General features: G+C 30.9%; 1 protein-coding gene across 4 annotated transcripts in view; it reads left to right on the top strand.

Annotated features, from left to right (window-relative positions):
- The window catches only part of LOC129976061 (uncharacterized), a 180,552-nt gene that overhangs the window by 50,542 nt on the left and 111,060 nt on the right, over window positions 1–18,950 (top strand). The window contains exon 1 of one of the 4 annotated variants that reach the window (XM_056089422.1): window positions 4,006–4,162. The exons of the other annotated variants lie outside the window; for them this stretch is intronic. The gene's annotated coding sequence lies outside the window, so the exon portion shown is untranslated. Of the gene's footprint in view, window positions 1–4,005; window positions 4,163–18,950 lie in introns of those variants that run through there. 4 annotated transcript variants of the gene reach the window in all.

Genomic DNA, 18,950 nt, shown 5'->3' on the forward strand with positions numbered 1-18,950 from the left:
TGCTTTTAAATGGGACTAAGACTTATTGCGACTTTGATTCGATGGCTTTATACAGCTTCGAACTGCATCCAGTTAGCATCCCAACATAAAATAGGCTTTAGCTGATTGCGGAGCTGAACCGTAAGAAATCATTAGATGCATAGAAATTTTGATGTGTGCTTTTTTTCATATCAGTGATTTGAGTTGTCATTAGATGGTAAAAGAGAGGTAAATGAAATGGTATATTGCATAATGTTCGATTCTCGCACCAAAATGTATCTTTATGCTAATTGACGGAAATGTTTTGTTCTGGATCCATTATTAACCTTCAGTTGCTTTTGTAAATCAATTTTAATGAATTTTTTAAATTCTAATTGTAAGACTTAGAATTTTCTGCCAATTATCACCATGTAAAATTGAATCTTGGTTGTCAGCTTCTTTTTGTATTTATTTATTTATTTGTTTGAACGTTTGCCGCCACTCCTTAAAATATTCAAAAGAAATTCAGCACATACGTTTCATAGCCTTTAACTATGGTACAAAAAGTTTATTGTCCTTTTTAAAAAGGAGTGAAAAAGAATTAGTAAGATTTTGGCTCACAGCTTCAAATTTTATCATTACTCAAAATGTACTTTTAGATAATCTAAAAAAGAAAAAAATTAGCTTTCCAGTGACATAAATTTCATTCTCGAATTATTGTTTCTTTGATTTTGATTCATTTTTCACTATTAATTTAAAGGATTCGTAACAATTCGTTTTTTGATTTCGAGATATCAATTTTTTTTTGTTTAATCATTTCTATTATTTTCACGTTTTGGTTAATATTAAAGTTAGGTTGTTTCTTCTGATTTTTTTCACTTTTGCTTTTATTTCTTAATACGAATGCATTTCAATTTGCGAGTGTAATAACTTAACTTTAAATACTGTTTTTTAAAACTGCTGTCATTTTTTTATTGCTTGTCTTACTTTTCTGTCATATTTCAGCTCTTTCAAATTTTTGATTTCTCATTTGACATATCAATTACCTTTCTAATTATAAATTTATAACGAACATTTTCATCTAGCTTTGACAAACTACAAACTATAACTAATGGGAAACAAGGTTGCATTTGCACCACATACAAATACAAAAGTTTGAATCCTGCGCCTTTCAGAACACAAAAATGGAATCAGACTTCTAGTCTCCACAGCTCTTAAATAGTTAAGTTGATTCCAACGAAGAACATTGGAAGTGAAATCTTCTGGAAGGGAATCAATTACTATGTGAAGCCTCCGCTCTCTGGCATACTGTTCTTCCCCATCTTTCTTAATCGAGCAACATTGGATACATTCTTTTTACCATGATAGTGTTTATCAGCTGGATAGTCTGTAATTGAATCATTCGAATAGTTCAAAATGTTCACTTGGGTAAACTATTGGATTTAAAATTGGGGAATTTGGCACAGAGTTACTTCTGGAATAGAAAGATATCAATAAGAAAAGGTTTTTCAACTAAAAAGTTTCTTCAATATCTTTGGAGCACAAAAAGACACTTTTACAAAAATGCAAAAAATGAGCGTTTCAGTGAAAGCGATTTCATTTCGTGTAATTTTTATCTTCTGATTTTAATAAATTTTTAAAAATATTTATGTTTTGAAACAATACTTTTTAATTATTGTTTCAAAATATAAATATTGAAACACGAATTGAAATAATATTAAACACCTCATGTCTTTTTTTATGTACGTATGATGAATGCTATAATTATGTCATTTCTAAAAATGTGTTCTTAAGAACTGATAAATAAAACTTATAAAGTTATCACAGTACCCTATTTGTGCTGAAGGTTCGAATCAATTAAAAAAATTTGTGTGTAAAGAAAAAATTAAACGAATCTTGAATAAAAAAAATTGGGAAGATCTAACATCAGTTACAAAAAAAGATCTATGAGATTCATAATTATGAATATGAATGGAGCCCAAATCAGTATTCAGCCTTCTTTGCACTATGAGAGGGCTTCGCCACTTAGCATATAATTTAGAAACATGATCTAATGACGAATAAGATACACAAAGCCACACCCTATTGCCTTACCTTTCATATCACACTAACATGAGGGAAACTGATCCCCGAAGACAATTTTAATATAAACCAGTTATACTAGCATTTCGTTCGTATTTGCGACCAATAAATCCCTTATTGATAAGCGAAGGTTTTGCCAGATAAAGTCACCAAGGGTCTGAAAGGGCCTTTCATAATTCCAAAATGTTGCTTCCTCCTGGGAGGTTTTGTTTCTAGGACGATTCGGACTCCTCTGCGACTAGTATACGTGATCATTCTGGGTGTCATTATCCAAATTCAAGCTCCTTCAAGCATCTGTTACTCACACTGCAGCTGAATCAAATATGAAAAGGAAAATGGCTCTCATCGGTGCAATAAACTAATAAACCACTTTTTATACGGAAGAGTTCCTGCTGAGGAATTCTATCTGGAGACAAAATTTCCTGCTTTTTTCATCTCTTCAGTCTTATTTTCTAGAGCCTCTGACATGAATCCGATGAAGAAAGACCCCTTGCCTGCAGGAAGCTGGTGGTAAAATTCCGAGTTCGAACCTGATAAGTTCCAAACTCCCACCCAGAGTGTCTTTTAAGATCCACTGTGTCTATGGTCCTGTTAATGTTATATGTGACTTCGAACGTCAACCATCCTCCGTCTAATGTGAAGGCTGATTTAGAAAAAGAACGTATGTGGGCATCTTTCTCGTCAGCTGAAGGCCACCATGGCCTGGTGGTGAGTCTCGGCTTCGCAACTGGAGGCCTTCAGATTTGAGACACGATTCCACCGAAGAACCGTCGTATTAGCGCGTCTGGTGTAAGTTAAATCCGTCGGGGCCAAACGTCCTCCCCCTAATCTGGTGTGGAAGTCTGGGGAGGGGGGTGCCAGCTCATATGTCGCACTCGTCATCTGACCTCGGTTGAAAATTACAAGGTCTGTCCCAAAATAGCTCTGGTGTTTCTTTAAAACGGGATGTTAATATAACTACACTAAATTTCTGCCGGCGTCCTGGCATAGGGGTTGCGCGTCTTCCCCGTGATCTGGGCGTCCCGGTTTCGAATCCCGGTTTGGGCATGATTGTTCTTCCGTTGTTCTATCTGTGAGATGTGTGAATGTGCCCTCCTGTAAAAAGGGGTTGTGCAAGCGAATGTGTGATGCCTGAATAGCAAAGTCGTACTCTTGGCCCTAGTTGGCGCTACTGTAAAAACAAGAGACGCTCCCCCTCCAGCTTAAATCGCTGTCTTCGTAACAGCGGGCTTGTCCGTGGCAAGTGCCATAAGAAACAACAACTACTACAACAAATTTCTTGTCAGCTGATTGCATTTGAAATTGAATTTGATATCCGTTACGATAGAAGCTATAATATTGTTTCAAATGGAGCTTAATACGACTAAAACCAAACCAATCAATTCTCCATTTTATCACAAATGTGATCAGAACATTGAGCGAACTCACAACTTCCTGCATACTGGAGCCTGATGTTGCACAAAGAAATGTGGGACTGCTCACCCTGAAGTCATTTAAATCTTAAATGACCCCTTAGTTTTATGATTATGATGCAGATATCATTATAGTGCTATGATGCAATAGTGATGAAATAATTATGGTACGTGCATAAATGCGGAAGGTTTGGTCTTTATTCCCTTCCTTTCATGCACTTTTTTTGTTACTAATACAAAACTGCATTAAGATTTTAAATTAGTTTTAGCATCTTTTATTTTATGGCTGTTCTTTTTTATATTAGATGAATCCATTTTATTAGACGTCTCTTTAGTGTGCATAAAAATATTTTTATAAGCCTCCATAAAGACTTTTTATATCCAAAAAAAGAGGTTAATAATGTTTCTGCTGCATATTTTTTATGATTTTTTTCTAATCCTTAATTTAAAATATTAGCGATAGAAAAGTTTTTGCTTCTTTTTGACAAGCGCGTGCTTAACTGTCGACCGGGAAATAAACTCTCAATTAGTTCGTGGTTCAAAGAAAAAAAATTGTTCGTGTTTTTCTTTCAGTCGGGCCATTGCTGCTTTTGAAAGCAAAGGAAAAATTCAATTGATTTCTGTTCCACCGTGGACTTTTTTTCTGCAATAAAAGACTTTATCGATCTACCTTTAAGGGAAAAGAAATGAATATGGCCGGCGTATCCGTGGTATGTATGTTGTTTGGCAGACATCGAAATTTATCACTGAGTCTATTCTATCTCACAGTTTTATATGGCTATCTTACCAGAAAATGTAAATGTTAACAGAATGCATAAAGTTAAGTTTCAGTTGAATATCTACACGGGGTCTAAAATACAGATAGGAGCATGGGAAGTTTCGTTGGGCTTATATTAGAAAATTAAAAATATAAGTCAAAGATCAAACTCGTTAGTGAAATGAGTTGAAACTCCACTCTTAAAATGTTATAAACCTGATTATTTTATGGTCTTAATTTTTAAATATTATACTCAGGAAGTATTTCATGGAGTATTTACTATGTAATGTTTCATTGCATAATTTTTAACTATGATAAATTTTCTATCATTTATCTTTAATAATGCGCTTACATAATTTTTTAATTAATCTAACTTCACTTTTAAATAAATGAAAAATAAGTATCAAATATTTAAATGAACATCGTGAACTATGTCTTGAAATCCGATTTTGTCAAACATTTCTTTTCTTTGAGATGAGTATTGATAGATATTTAAAATTGTATGTCTGACTCGTAATGTTAAATTAAAAAAAAAAAAAATGAAATAATAATTTTTTCTTTTAATCAATCTTGACGGAGAAAAATTTTTAGCATTTTTTGTTGTTGTTTTTGGAAGAGTATATTGGTGATCTATTTTAACATCCATTAATTGTCTTTATTATTAATAAGGTATCGATCAGATTTTAAGTTATTCAATAGGAAAAAGAAAATAAATTTATTTTCTGTATTATTATATAATTGACATAGAAATTTCAGGTGACATTGAAAATTCAGGTGCATATTTGTTCAGGTGAAATGTTCAGGTTTAATGGTTTAAAAGTATAAAATTCATAACTACCATGCAGAAAAAAAAAGTGACTGCTAGAGGTTCTGAATCGATTGTAAGAAAATTTCTACCTCAAGTATCAAATTCAGGAATAGCTTATGTTAGGCAAGGTCTGAAAGCCTTTTGTTTTTAAAAAAATCTTCCTTCAGCTACCAGATTATGGTGGTATTATTGGTTTGTAAAATTTCAGTTGCTTTTGTTTTGTACTTATTCGTGCTGGCTTTCTCGACGCAGTATTTTTAACCTTTAAATTGTAATAATCATGTAACACGTACTGTTTTATAAGTCTTATACAATTATATTTATTATGATTACCTCCTTATTGTGCTTCTTTGTTCATTACGCTCAAGCTTTTCTAATTCAATTTTTAAAAAATTCAGCATATTATTAGAAAGCAAAAGATCAAATTAAAATATAAAATGTTTAAAAATATGCAAGCTTAACAGATTCATTACTTATGAAGTTAAACATTAGCTGCAATTATCACAGTATTCCAACATTTTATTTAAAAAAAACATGCTTTAATATGAAATCTCTTCAATATGGAAATAAGAAAAATGTTCATATCTTGATTCACCAATAATGGGAGAAAAAGCATAAAATTTTAGTTGCGACAATGGAAATGGTTTGAGTATCAATTACAAAACTGAAAGTACTGTTACAAATTATACATAAAATCAGCTTTGAATTAAACCGAGAAAATATTTTTTAGCAATTAAAATTTTTTTATAGAAACTAAATTAATTAAAAAGATAAAATGAATTTTATATCGGTTTAACAATTGTTTTTGTGCCATAATGATTACAAAAGCTATAGTAGAAAAGAAATTAGCCTAATTTCTAATTAAAATTTAAAAAAAAACCCTTCTAAGTGCACTTTTGTATTTTTCAAATTTATATCTCAGGTAAATTTGATAACTGTAGGTAAAACAGCCTAGACAGTAAAGCAATAGCACTTGCATACGTACATGCTTATATTAAATAAGATATCTGCATTACAATTTGAATTTAAAATATGTATGCAATCTGAATACTCGTTTAAAATTATTAATAAGGTTTAAAGGATATTACAATATTAAAGATAAGTTTGCTTCCATTAAAAAAATTTATGAAAAGCTCAAAAGGTGAAGAAAATCGAATTTTGTATAACGAAAGATACATCTGATGATTACAAAAAAGCCAGTTAAAAGCTAAAGATATTAAATTTTTTGTACTATCAACTAAATAGTGTAAGCAAGACAAGTTGCATATTTAGTTTGGAATCCGTTAACAAATCTATTTTAAAGAGAACTAAAGTTTTTAAAACAATTAGTTTCATTGAGCTAGTCATTCTTTGAATCTTATTTAACAGTCGTAATAAAACTGTATCTTATTTTATTACGTTTGAGACTTGGAGGCTTTGTGAGCGATAAAGTTTGCTCGTAACATCCAATCGACACATAAATTTACGACTCCGCAGGAAATTCATTATATACTCTGTATCATTAAACTGGTACGCAGTTGTTTGCTTTGTAGATCATGAAAGTTAAAGGCATCATTATGAATGTTGTTTCAAATGACACAACAAAGCCATTACGACTGCTAAATAAAAGCGTGAAACCGAAAGTTGATTCGGGTTTTTATTATCTTTCTAATGGTCAGAATGCGTTAATGCTACTTGAATAATTGGTTCCCTGTGAATACATTTTATAACGATTATGTTATGTTTGAAAAGTTCCTTTTTCAGTTAACTTTCAACTCGATGTTGAAATCGGAATACTTGTAGTTTCGAGATAGGTAATTTTTATTAAGAGTATTAATAAAACGTATTAAGAGCATCTAATACGTAAAATTCCTAGTTTTAATTTTACAATTATAACTGATTAGTCTACTTATTGGGTATTAATTAATATCTAGATATAGAATTTAAGTCTAAACACTTTTAATTCGTTTCATGTTTATAAATGTTTCATAATTAACACGCATATTCTGTATTAATTATAAAATACCACCTTTGCTAATTTCACATGGAACGTCTGGCCGATATGATCTCATTATGTGTTGAATATTTAGTTGTGGAATTGCAACATACAAGTTAATTTATGCATTCATTCATAATGCATTTATTTTACTTCAGGCTTATGGAGTTGAAACACAGTCTTTTTTTAAATATCTATGTTCTGTATTACATTAAATGTTTTCAAGCCATTTCAGTAAAGATGAGAATTTTGAAAGATTTAAAAACATTGAACATTTACTCGAATTGTTTCTAGTACTACTCTTCGCTTCACCGATGACTTTTATCCCTCATAGCGATACGAGCAAATTCAGTACCATTACCGGTGCGAATGTGCGAATTTTTTTTTGCCTCTTAATGTATTAAATTTTTGAAATTTTGTTCGCGTACAAGTTTTGGATATCGATATACTGTTTTAACATTTTCAGAACTTAATCAGCAGTTATCTATTAAATTAAATTCCGTATCTGTGGTATTACCTGCTTAAATGATTTAAAAATAAAGTGGAAAATTAGTAAAATAAAAAACATTTTGTTTGATGTAGTGATAAATGTTTTTGTGAATAGTTTTTAGTAAAATTTATTGAACTTAGAGACGTCTATTTAAGCTTGAGTTACGATGTGGAATTGTCTGATATATTAGTTGTGTTGCCTAAAAATTCAACATTCTCTAAAGTGTCTCGAGGGATTTTGGTAATCTGATATCATTATCTCTGCTTCGAGGTTAGAGGTATTCTGTCGAATATCTATGTATGTTCCAGTGGAATAATATTCTAGACATCGTTTCTCAGTCATTTCGTACTATTTTGTAGGCTAAGCCGTTAGAGCATAACATAAAATTTTTATGCCGTTGCTTAAAGTCTTACAAGAAAATTTTTGCATCTAAAGACAAAAGTGTTTTTGCTTGAATAATTTAATAGCCCACAATTATCCTGTCAATTGCAGTAAAAGTGAAAATAAAATCACCCTCCTCCCCTTAGGTTAGAGAATTAAAATTGGGGTGTCAAAGATGGAGGGAAATTGTCGATTTGAATTTTTTTCTTATAATTGGCATGAAAATCTATAAGTTATATGAAAACAAACAATCCCAATAATTCTTTTGTAGATTTAAAATAGAATTATAGTAAATCAATGATGTTTCTAAATTTTTTTCTGCAATTAGCAATTTTTTGAAATTTTTCAGTGCACAATGCGCCCAATGAAATATTTTGTTTTCAAAAGAATCCATCGATGATATCTAGATTATTATGATCGTTGTTGTTGGTCATTGTTGTTCGGTTAAAGTAGGAATTGGATTTAATTTATGCTTTGGGTATTATAGTGTACTAATAGTTATTGTGGTCGTCTTGTAAAGAGCTATGTTATACGAAATGATAGGCGAAATTGGTATATAATTATAATATTATGAGTTCCGATACCCTAAAACATGGACTTTTTAGTTTTTTTTTTAAAGTTCTGTTTTGATGATGCTGTAGTGATGATGGTTGTCACGAATAAAGACTGACACCTTCAAAAGTGCCACTATTGCAGCTGTCGATTACTGTTAAACTACATTACTGCTTTTTAAGAAAATCCAATAATTGTTTTCTTATTAAATTTATAAGGATTTTTAAATGCATGTTTATGATTGAAGTATTCATAATATGTATGGCGAAGCCTTAAAACTGAAAATTTTGATATTTCAAATTATTTTTAAATATTTTCACCCGAATAGGCTTTTGCCCTTTATGTTGAGCCAATAAAACAATCAGAAAAATGAATTGCTCGATTATAAAAAATAAGGACAGTTTCAAGATGTGTTAGTTTCGATTTCGAGAAATACTGTTTTAGATACGACTTGTTCCAATAAAAAAAATCTAATATTTTACTACCATCAATGTTTGCTCAAAGAGATCGAAAGATTTCAATCTAGGAAACACTCTTAAATTTTTAATATAAGATACAAACATCAACCCTTTAAGAGAAATATTCACTTCACCTCAACGATTTGGTTAGTTTCCATCGTCTATTTTGGCCATGATTAGAATTTCAAAATGTATAATCTTTGAGAAGCACTTTGCAAATATTTTCGAGAAAAATTGAACTAGAAAATTTCGATTTGTTTGTTCATTTCCGCGCCGCCCGTAGCCAGTTACGTATGCATGATGCCTTTGAATTAAATTTAGTAGCTGTCTATTTTGCATCTTTTATGTAATACTAAACATAGATATGACTATGCAAAAATACTGTATAATCTCTGAATAACAATGAATTTTTTTTAATCTCTGATAAAAAGAGCATACCTTCAAAAGCAAATAAACAATATTATTTATATGAAATATCGATCTTTTTGAATATATTTATAATTGGCTATTAATATTCTATAACAGAGGATAGTACGGATTTGGATATTTTTTCTTGGCCTGTGAAAAGATTGAACATGAGGAAACGTAGCTTCTCGTTTAACTTCATTGTTAAACGTTAAGGTAAATACAACAGCTATGAATAAAGTAAAGTTAAGCTATGAACAAGAAAATTTTTAAGTAAATATCGCTTCGAATCTGTAATATTGCTTCCCTTCATGGTTAGTTTCATGGTAGCTAAGAGATTTTTTTAGATATTTTAATGGTGCAGAATGGATGACCGCTCAACGAACCCCAAACTTGGCGACATCCTTAACTGCCATTTGCCGACTTTAGCAGTAAAAACGAACATTTCTGAAACAACAAGAATATATGCGCTATCTCGATAAAGGTGAAAATAGGATATCCTTCTAGAAGCTATTTTGTCCTGTCTGGAAATCAAAAAAACCAAGACAGAGCTCAAGCGATCAATTAAGTGAAATCTTTTTTAGAATTACTGATCCCTAGCAAGTTCTGAGTGTTTTGCGATTTTACTTATTTTAAGAACGATTTATTTCTTGTGTGTTGATTTCTGCAAGTGCTGTTTTGTGTACGCTTTGTCAGTGTTCTTTTACCTGCGTTTTTTGTATCCGTGTAGAATAAAGCTTCATACGTACTATTATTGACCCTGTTGTTACCACCTATCCATTAGGGGGAGTTTGTTATAATATAGCATCTATAAAGCACAGAACGAAGTATTACGATGCTGGTCGTAGAAGTACGAGAAACGGGAATCATTTCCGCATCTCTAACACATTCCGTGAATCCAAAACTTTGCCCTATGAGACTTTGACTTTAGAATGAGCAATTATAATACTTCAAAGAAGTAAAGACAAATTACGATTTTTTAAAACAGAAATTATGAAAATACGAATGAATGGAATCTTGTGACAATTTGCTCTACACATTTGTAGCTGAGAAAAAAGCATTGAATTTATTTTCTAGCCAAGTTTGAAATTCTCTATTCGTTGATCAAAAAAAAAAAATAAGAAACATGCTAAAGTTCAGCAATCCCTCAACAAAGAATCCTCAAACAATTTCATCTTTCAAAGTTTTGCTCCAAAAGTCGATTTTTAATAAGCGCCACCTATAATTTTTCTTTAATTAGGAAATTTTTTTCCCTATGTCGATCAATTATGTTTTCTTGATATTAAGGAGGATATCCTTTGTCCCTAAAGGTCCCAATTAGTTCATTAAAACTGTTTTTCTTCTAAATTTATTGTTTATACCCTTTGCACTCGCAAAAGTAATTCGATGCATAATTATTCACCTAATACAAGAACTTTTTTATTGCTTCTAAAAATATATATAATTGTTTTAAGTCGAATTCTCTCATTTAATTTGCATCTTCTTGCTATTTTGCAGTATTTTTAACATTCAAAATTAAATAATTGAATAAATAAATAAAACGTCAAAATGATGTACCGTTTTCAATGATTGAGTTCACCATCCTAGGGCAAAGGGTTAATAATTGGCCATTTTGATGCATTCGTTTTTCGAACGGTCGCGGTGGCCTGGTGGTAAGGCGGTCAGATGACAGACCCTTCGGAACCAGAGGGTTTCAAGTTCGAAACCCTTGTTGTTTTAAAACGGGGCGTTAATATAACTAATACTAATTTTTAGAAAGTAAAAAAAAAAATGAATGAAAAAAATTGTAAGAGCAAGAAAGACCCAGAGATTTCGACATATGCAATGGAGCATTCACCAACTAGACTGAACTTTTCAACCACGTCTCAATTTTATAAACTTGATATTTCCTTAGAACTTTCTACAAAACGGGCTCAGCAAATTATACCTTTTGAAGTTCGTCAGACCTTCACAAGGAATGAAAATTAATTGAATTCGTGTGAAAACGTACGTCGATCCTCTTGAAAATTAACTTAGAAGATTTTAAGAGATCTCTTAAATTTTAAGAGATTCTGATTAATGTATTCAACAGCAAACGATACTTTTAAAGACGAGGCCTCAAGCTTTCAAATAATTTCGCGTTTTAATAAAAATGCTAAATACTCTTTTAACGAAGTAGACGTTTTGTCATATTGTTTTCACTCCACTGTCTTCAGAAGCAGATCTTTTTGAAACCGACGGAAGAGGAGGATGGAAAGATTTGCATTTTCATAATCGGGTTCTCTCAGGCCGTCATGTAATCGTGATTATAAAAGTGGTCTGAATAAATTAATCCAAAAAGATGAGCTAATTTCTTATTTCTCGCTACATTAATTCAGACAACCATTATTTTTATCAACTTTTAGCCAGTAGTAGTAACTGAAGAGTGGTTGTTTCGTTATTAATCTTGAGAGCTCTTTGTCTGAGAAACAGGAATGTGCGTTACCGTTCTCAACACACTGAAAAATAAGATTTTTGCAGCAAGCTCTTGATTATCCGGCCTTCGTATTATATGATTTAGTCAAATAAATTCTCTTTAATAAAATCGTAAATAAGTGGAATTTCCGAAAATTAAAAATTGTTATTTGGACTTTTATTCTTACAAGAGGAGCGTACGGGGTTGAAATCTGAGATCGGGATGAGATTTAGTATGATGATAGTATGCGTTTAGAATGTTCATTCATGAAAATATTAAAACGCAATGGCCAGTCAATTTTGAGAAAATGGTCCTCAAACCTGTGGTAAAGCTTATAACTTGACTCCCGTGCCGATGATCCCGATGGCATGTTTGTCTAGGTAACCGTCTCGTGTACGGAAGGTCAGGGTTCGAACCTAAATAGGATTTTTTTTTCTTTTTTAATAACTTTTATTCAATTTAAAATTTACAAATACTCTTAATGTTTTTAATTTTTTTCATCCAAAATAAATATTTATTATCAAAATACATAATAAAATTAAAATTTTAAAAGAAAAAAAATTATAAATACAGAAGTATTTTTTAAACAAAGTAAAATTATTTAAATTTAATTAACTATTTGCAGATAGTTTTAATTAATACGCTACTTATTTTTATGCGAGTATAAATATTTATTATTTCAATTCTTAAATTGTAATTTAATATTTAAAAAAATAGTTATAAATATAACATAAAGGGTGATAATGATTAATTATAAATACTTACATCATAAACAAATTATTCAATATTTCTAAAAAAAATTATCCTATATATACATATACTTTCGATTATAGACAAGAACCAAAATGATAACTATAGTAAAAACATTGGAAACAAAATATATTTCGACATCTTGCACAATTGATAAATGATGATTGTCCACAAGAGGAAGGTTTCTTTAAGAGATGTATGGGAAAACAACTTCATTTGCATTTAAAAATCTTTCACCAGAAAGTTGGGCAGCGTACTATGCATATCTTATTAAAAATTTGTGATGACAATTGATAGTGTACAATTAATTGAATTTTTACACTATCTTCGCAAGAATTTATTTCTTGATCATGTTCGATTAAATCTTCGTCAAGTTAGAATTGATAATTTATTATTATTAAAATCCAGGAATTTGAAAATTAATTGTTTGAAAATGATGGAAGCAAGTTAAATTATCTGTAGCCATTAATATTACGTTTTTAATTATTTTTCCTTTAATCATTAAATTATAATTTAAGTACTAAAAAAATAAACATTTATCCTTGCATAAAAATAAGTAGCGCATTAATTAAAACTATCTGTAAATAATTAATTAAAATTAAATAATTTTTTTTAAAAAAATGTATCTGTATTTATAAATTTTTCTTTTAAAATTTTAATTTTATTATGTATTTCGACAATAAATATTTTGGATGAAAAAAAAAATTAAAACCTATCAAGAGTATTTGTAAAGTTTGAAATGAATAAAAGTTATTAAAAAAGAAATTCCTAGCCAAGTTCGAAACCTCACCCTCCGTATACGAGTCGGTTACCTAGACAACCATGTCATCGGGATCATCGGGAGTCAAGTTATCAGTATATAAGCTATATCAAAAGTTTGAGGACCATTTTCTCAAAATTGATATGCCATTGCGTTTTAATATTTTCATAAATGAACATTCTAAATGTATACTATCATTATACTAAAGCTCATCCCGATCTCAGATTTCAACCCTGTGACCTCCCCTTGTTAGCCTAAATTGAAGTATCTAATATTTATTTTTTTTATTTTATTTCAAAAGTGCATATAATCATTAAAGTCTAATGTATATTTTGTTTTCTATAAATGGGCAAGTCTTGTTTAAATTTATCTTAAGGCATACATAATACTATTAATAATTTTTATTCTGTGAAAACTATTTAAAGCATACAATACATAATGAAGTTCTAGAAAATAAGAACAAGAGATAGGAAACATCAGAAAATATAAAGTGCGTGTTTCGTTCCAAAGCATTTATTTTTAATGTTACAGTTGGAACAAGAAATACAGGTGGGTGGAGAAATGAGTGAAAAGATGTATGAATAGGGGGTTGGACCACACTTTGACTAAATTACAGATTGTATGTGACGCAGTATTGTTATAAAGAGGTCATGAACAAAATTTATTGGAATATAAAACCATTCTTCTTCTATAGCAGTCTGTAATTCCGAAAGAGTATAGATACTGGAGGAAATCGAGTAAGGAGTTTACATTCCAAATTTCCCCACAAATATTCAAGCCAAGAATGGCTGACGGGGCAAGTATGATGTTATATTTCTCCTCATGTTCGGGGACTAGGTGACCTGGTGGTAAAATCTCGGTTCGTGAGCCGTAGAGTTTCAAGTTTGAGACCCTATTCCACCGAAGAACCGTCGTGTAAGGGGATCTGTTGCACGTTAAATCCGTCAGGGCCCGACGTCCTCCCGCTGGTGTGGTGGTGTGGAGATGGGGATGCCAACTATCGTCCTCGTCATCTGACCGCGGTTCAAAATTACGAGGTCTGTTCCAAATTATCCCTAGTGTTACTTAAAATGGAACATTAATATAACTAAAACTAAAAATTCATCTCATGCTCTTCAAACCATTTTCGGAAGAATTCAGCAGTGTGGATAGGAGTGTTATCTTGATAAATTGGAGATTCTTGGGGAAATAAAGTGTGGTGAAAAGGTTGCAGCTGATCTCCCGTAAGATCGACTTAATGAGAATCTACAACCTTCCCATATAAAGTAACCAGAGGTTCAAAACCACACGAATATGTCGCATCCCATATCACAAGAAATCACTTCCATCTCTACAGTGGATAAGAGGCAAACAAGAGTAAATGCTTCTGTGGTCGTTCTTTACACATGTGTCCATTTTCCTGAAATATGGTGAAAGTTGATTCATCAGACCAGATGACTTATTGCCGCTGTTCTGGAGTCCAGTTTCTGTGTGTTTTACACACTGAAAATCATGGAGTGAGGTTACAAATGGTTTACAAATTTCAACTTTTCTATAAGCTTTTGAAGCATGAAGTTCCCTTCGAACAGCTTTTGATGAAATGGGGTTACGGATATAAGTGTTCTCATACGGTTATCTAGGATAAAGATTGCTTTCGCTTTCTGGACTCTGTGACTCAGCATCTTTTATCGCTCTTAATAAGCTTTCCTTTGCTTCCCTTGTTAATCTCCTGTCATAACGGCGGAAACAGTACTCCTCGCACGCCCCAAATAATTGGCTGTTTCCATCACCAAGCAAACTGAATTCCTAGAATCATGCCATTTTCAAATTCTAATGACTGGTCTCACATCATTATTGAGTTTATCAGAAGGTACAGGTAGACGCATGCAACCCCTATGGCAGATATTGAGCGATTGATCCTTATTTTTCGTAATTACTGGGGGAAGACTTGAGTCTAAAGTGATAAGTGTGAACTGCTTCTTTGAAATGGGCTATGACTTTTTCATGGGTGTTCGTATTATTTTTCACACCCATTTGTAAACCTATCTGACTTTTTCTGTAATTTGGTTTGCTCTTAGGTGTCTTTAGATCGGATAATTGCGAATCTACCACAGTTCCTTTCATATTTCCATGAAGTTGCTTATTTTTGTCTTCATTGAATCTGTATTGTCCATTTGATGATGCTGTAGTTAAAGTAATATCCAAGTTGAATATTGTTCCGAGGGGTTGGACATTCTATTCAATGATTGTTTGATTTAAAAAAGAAAATCTAGTCGCATAAGGAGGGGAAAATATTTAGTATAGATTCCAGGCCTTCTATAAGCACCAGCTAACTTAAGTTGATGATCATTTTGAAATTGTGTAAATAAGTAGACATTTTTTTTTTATCCAGAAGCAATGCCACCTCGTTGATGCAGGATAAAATATTATTCACATAAGTATTTTTCTGTAATGAAAGATAACATATTAATAATATGTTGGATGGATATTTCTGGAATGGATAATTGAATGGATATTTCTGTAATTTGAATGTTCATATTTTTCTGTATACATTTGAGAATTAAATATCAAAGATCATACTAGTATTGCTTTAAGGGACCAGTGAAATAATGGTGGAAATGGTGAAAAAGTGTACCTACCAGGAAACAACACATGACTACTCCGCCCCGCCTAATTAAAGGCATTCGGGTTAAATCTGAATGACAGGACAGACGCCGCAGCATTGGCGGAAACTAAGGTTAAATCCTAAGAGCCATCAATGGATAGGTACAACTTTTCCTGTTGAAAGCATATCCCGCCATCGTAGCCAAACCCCACCACTTCTATACCCACTCGGGCGATGAGAACCAACCACCATGCCAGAAGCCTCTCATCTTCATATGAGTCGCTCTCATTGGGAGAAGCAATTTAACATAAGTAAAAAATTCTCTTAAGAAACACATTATTACTGTTGAGCATCGTTATTGAACGTTATTACCATTATAGATTACTTCATTTTCATTGCCATTATTTGAATGAAATAATATATTTCCTGACATTACTCTGCCTTTGTTATGCCTGTTATCTATAGAATACAGTAAGGATGGTAGTTAAAATATCATGTAATATGTTCATGTAAATGGGTGACCATTCATAGTAAGGATGTGGAATTATTTAAGACGGAAAAAAATACTCTTTTTGCATGAACCATTCATATTTTTAAATTAGTATTTGTATGTAGAATCTTAACAAATATTTATTCGTGATAAAAGTAATTTCTGCTTCCTATTGAAAGTATATTCCAAAATGGATTTCTGTTTGCTTCTCATATTCCTTATTCTTTCTCTTTTCCTTTCAAATTCATAAAGATGATTTACGCTACTTTCACATTCTCGCCTATAGATGGCTCCCCAAGCGTTTGTCTTTTTCCTCTGTCGAGCTGCTAATTGTGGCATAAAATGTAGGAAAAGTAACATTTTATTTAAGCTCGAGGATTTTAGCACATTTGAATATTAGAAATCTGAGAGTCATAAAAAAAAATCTACTCGCAAATTTTAATGTAGACGAAGATAAAATGTTATAAATACAATATTATACTAAAATTAGTATATTTTATTTAAAATTAAAACCAATTTACATATTTTCTTCTGAAATAGGAAATTTACTACATGCTATCAATACTTTATAAAATATCGATAAAAAGTGTTTTGAAATCTTGTAATTTTCCATCTGCTTATTTTCATTATTATTTTTGGTCTGTGTACCGTTACACCTTCATCCTTTGCTTTTCCATCGTTTTTTCAGTCAATTTTAGATTATTTCCTTATCCTGAAGACAGAGTGTGAAAAGAACAAAATAGAATGGCCTACATCTACTTGAGTGTGCGTTTCCTCTTCACTCGCTCATTAAATAATTCTACATTTCTTCGGTCTACATTTTAGAATGAAATCCGAGTTTTTATAGGCCCCATTACTTTGAGATTCCCAGTTGATTGGGTATCGGATAAGAGAGATCGGATGAGAAGTTTTTTTTCCCTCTCATAAATTTTGATGCATGACGGCAGAGTTCGACAAATTCATGATATGATGGTCATAGGTTCCAGAATGGATTATACTCCAGATTTACTGAATCTGAACATGCTGTATATGAACTCTATTTGGAGGGCGGGGGGTTGATTTTTGCTAATAGTATGATGTATAAGTTTGGAAAATGGAAAGAATTTTTCCACGAATATTTTCTTTTTATCCGTGACAAACACAGCATGACAAAAATGTGTATTTTCTTTGAATATAAAACTCGCTCATTCAGATAGTATTAATCTGTATAATCTCTTTATACTATAACGTTTTAATATTTTGAAAATAAATTATTTAATTAATTTTAATCAAGTTTTAATTTCATGTGAGAGATGGTTACTTTTAATGTATGATAAGAAAAACCGATTACAATGTTCATAATATTTATAATAATAAATAATAAAATATATTTAAAAATAAATCGCAAATATTTTCGAATCACTTTTAATAGTGTATTAGAAATTTTATCAAAAGTATAGAAGCCTAAACAAAATTACAAAAACGTGCAGATCAATCAAAAATACTGTAATTTATCTACTATAAACATAAAAAAATATTAAAAAATATATAAATTTTAATTCTTTAACCTGTAACTTACAATTTAGTTTCCAGCTACATTATTTTTAATTGCATTTTTTCCTTCTAATATCCTAATAAGGGTTTCTGAAAATTTTCTTTACATGCATCAAGTAGAAATTTGGTATTTGTAATATTTTACGACGAAATATGAATTGTATTAATACCAATGATTGAATGCTTCTCTCCGTCTGGGTTAGTTTTATTTCCGAGCCATTTGCTTCGTCGCTTTTTAATTGAAATATATACACAAGCGAAATGAACTTCATATAAACTTTTTTTATTTTAGAACAATTTTCTGGTCTCAAGTTTTGAAATAAAAAAAAATTTAAATACATGAAATGAGAAAATAAAATAAAAAAAAAACATTTTAAATAAATATGAACAATTTTAAGAAATATTTATATATAATTATATATATATAATGTTTTCATATATAAGATAAGTTATTCCTTAATTCTTTAAATTTTAAATATAATTTGTAAGAAAATGCAACTCTTAATCGCGAACGTTGAAACCTGAGACCATTTCTAAAAGTAAGTTATCATAAAAATTCTTTCGAAGAAAAATAAAAAAAAAAAAATTCATTAAATAAAAATATTTTAAAGAATTTTCAATTATAATTATTAAATAGCACATCCGATTATTAGAATTGTAGTATTCTTTTGAAACATAATTTTTAATTCAATACCGTAAAATATCTAAACTATTTACCGGATATTTTTCCTATTAATATTAAATGCTTGAAAGGAAATCAGGCACACATTAATGAAACGGAATGTTTGAATGTAAACTGTGAGCACACTTTGAAAATGCTCTATAGGTTATTCAGAATTTTAGACAGGTTTTCAGAATCTCGTACTGGCGCCCTCTTTTCTTCTTGGACCCGAGACCTTGGAATATTATCTTTTTCAACCCTTTTGCTGGACTGTTTGCTTTTGTAATGCTCTGAACAGGAATGCTTCAGTTCAAATCAATTTATGCGTAACTAAAGTGGAGAAGGCAGGGCAAATGCCTTGGATTCAAAATTACAGTTTAAAAAATTGTAGCCAGAAAAGTATATATTCTATTATTCCCAGTTTAAGATTCATATATTGAATTTGCTTAAATATATTCTT

This window comes from Argiope bruennichi, chromosome 7 (genome assembly GCF_947563725.1).
Source record: "Argiope bruennichi chromosome 7, qqArgBrue1.1, whole genome shotgun sequence".
NCBI lineage: Eukaryota > Metazoa > Arthropoda > Arachnida > Araneae > Araneidae > Argiope > Argiope bruennichi.